The sequence below is a fragment of the Morone saxatilis genome, unplaced genomic scaffold, assembly GCF_004916995.1.
Source record: "Morone saxatilis isolate NCDOM2014 unplaced genomic scaffold, NCSU_SB_2.0 Contig19, whole genome shotgun sequence".
NCBI classification, from domain to species: domain Eukaryota; kingdom Metazoa; phylum Chordata; class Actinopteri; family Moronidae; genus Morone; species Morone saxatilis.
The window spans coordinates 885,660-888,201 of NW_023339751.1; the positions used below are offsets into that span (position 1 = coordinate 885,660).

The 2,542-nt window shown below is 41.3% G+C and overlaps 1 long non-coding RNA gene across 1 annotated transcript; it reads left to right on the forward strand.

Annotated features, from left to right (window-relative positions):
* Positions 1–416: 416 nt before the first annotated feature.
* Positions 417–2,528, forward strand: LOC118329799. The gene is made up of 3 exons (XR_004796799.1): positions 417–446; positions 1,632–1,715; positions 2,036–2,528. It is a non-coding gene; the product is annotated as an uncharacterized LOC118329799 (long non-coding RNA).
* The last annotated feature ends 14 nt before the right edge of the window (positions 2,529–2,542 follow it).

The following is a 2,542-nucleotide window of genomic DNA, read 5'->3' on the forward strand; positions in this document are numbered from 1 at the left end:
CGAGTTGGTCGTAAAGATGGCGGTGCAAAGCTACAGTGATAGTGACGTCATGTGAATCGAATGAATTAGTGATTAAAGACTTTTCCCTCTGCTACATTACCGGCACATACGTCACTGACAACCACGATATTATACGGCGATATTGTTACATAATTAAAAAGAGCTAATTTCGATCATTTTAACAATTATATTGTTTTAATTAATACACAGTGCCGGTTTACATTAAAAAACAATTTTAAAAAGACTTGTAAGTGATGAATGTCGAAATATCTTTACCTAAAAATCTGCCTAAGGACAATGCAAAAATACAGTTTCTCCGTATTCTGACTGCTCGTGAATGCATCTTTGCTCCGCGCCAGGACCCGGATGAAGTTCTGTTCAACTTTATATCTGAGACTTCCTTTTTCCGGCTTCCTCTTTCCCTACTGCAGCAATGTCTAAGAGAGGTATGAAAGCCACCTTGCAAAATCCACATTCATCTGCTGTTATTTACGTCCGACCAGAGCTTGAAATGTTGTTTGTTTGTGATATATCAGTGAGGACAACATATATACGCAATTCGTTTGAAGTTTGTGTAGAAGGATACAATTAAAGAACGATAGCCTTTTCGCTGGGTAGTTGGCGTAAGCCATGTTTCGGTGTCAGCGCCATGTAGGCGTGAAGCCACAGGCCGAAAATGTGAATTAGCTTCATACTGTAAGATCCAGACAGGTTTTATTGGGGCAGGTTTAATGTTGAACCGTTGGATTTACTCAAAGCGTAGGTTCCGTGCTGCAAATTGTCTAGCAACTTAAAATTAGGCCGACCTAGCTAAGGCTTACCGAGAAAGCTAGTCAGAGCCGGTATAAAGGTTAGTGTGAATCGTGGATAATCTGAAATTCACATTTATCTCAAATGTGAACACACGGCGCTAGCCAAAGAGTTTTGGGCAAATTATGTTGCGAATGCTTTAGCTTTTGGACAATTCGTACATTGGTTGTAACATTACCCCATAGGTGAAAAATATTAGAACGTGAAAAGTTGAACCATTGAGCCAGACGATGCTAGCACCCCGTCCAGTTTGACGGACAACCCGTGTTAGGCTCAGTTACTGAAAGGGTTACCACAGGTTCTTCTTGTTCTTGGATACATGTCTTACCCTAATAACTTGTGTGGCAGTGGTGAATTGTGAAAGGTAGGGGCTGTTGAACTAGCAGCCGATATTGTCACAACCACACATTTCCCAATTTGGGGAGAATTTTAGTTCTTTCATGAGCTGAGAGAAGGCCAGTTTATGTCAGCTCATGAAGAGTTGAGGTTTCAGATATACAGGTGTTTGATATTACAGGCATGTTACCAGTTTGTCTGCTACAGATGTGTTAGCATGGCTGCACATGCTGGTCACCTCGAGGTTGGTTGTTGGTTATGTTATTGTGTTAGCTGCTAAATTGGTACCAAGTTGTGTTGGATCACATAACAGCTTAAATTAAATTGGTATTAAATGCAGAGATGGTACTGGTATGTAATGTTGTTATTATTATTATTATTATTATTATTATTCTCACCATGAGTGGCTTGTCCTGTTAGAAGCACATGGTAAACAGGTTTTTGTCTTTTTCTTTTTTCTAATTCTGTTCCTGTCTTCTTTATAGGACGTGGTGGTTCATCTGGAGCCAAGTTCAGGATCTCACTGGGTCTCCCAGTGGGAGCGGTCATCAACTGCGCTGACAACACAGGTACGTCTAACTAACCAGTTGTATTGTGAAGGCACAAATGAGGTTTTGTGCGGGTGATATGAGCTCCTGAGTGGAAGCAGTGTAACATGGGACGGGCTTACTCACGTCACCCTACCTGCTCACTTTAGCAGGGTTACTTTTAGTTCTTGAACACACTTAAAATCGTCTTGTGAATTGTGCGAGTTACATTTTGCCCATGGACTATGTTAGAAGTGGCTGGTAGTTTAAGAAATAGTCAGTTATTTTGGGGAATGGCTCAGCTTTCTTACTGCGAGTTAAATAAGATCCCCACTTTCCATGTCTGTACGCTGAATATGTAGCCGGAGCTGCCAGGTGCCAGTCAACCAGCGGGGAGTCCAGGAAGTTGCAGCTCCTGGCCAGGAAATAATGTGGCACAACCCGCTGTACGACGGTGAATTGTGCCTTTGCATGTAGGTTTTTTTTTTACGGATGAAACCATTAAGACCAGCTGCTGGCTGTAACTTCACATTTGCTGTACAGACATGAGAATGTTCCGTAACTCTGCAAGAAACCAATAACTTTGTCTAAATTGTATTTTTTTTTTCCCACAAACACAATTTCCTGCAGAGGTCAGGAAATGTGTTAACATTTTTAATGTTGACAAAACCTTCTGCAAAAAGATACTATACCATAAATATGAAGGTGCCCTTTCATTTCCCCTGGGCTCAGGAACAGTCAGGAACGACTACAAAGCTGTGCTTCGTGCTCATTATATTGTGGTGAGCTGGTAAATTAGTACTCTTAATAGTGCCAAACTCTTTTTAGAAGTGGAAATAAACCCACCCCCTTCCAAAAAGCACTTGCTT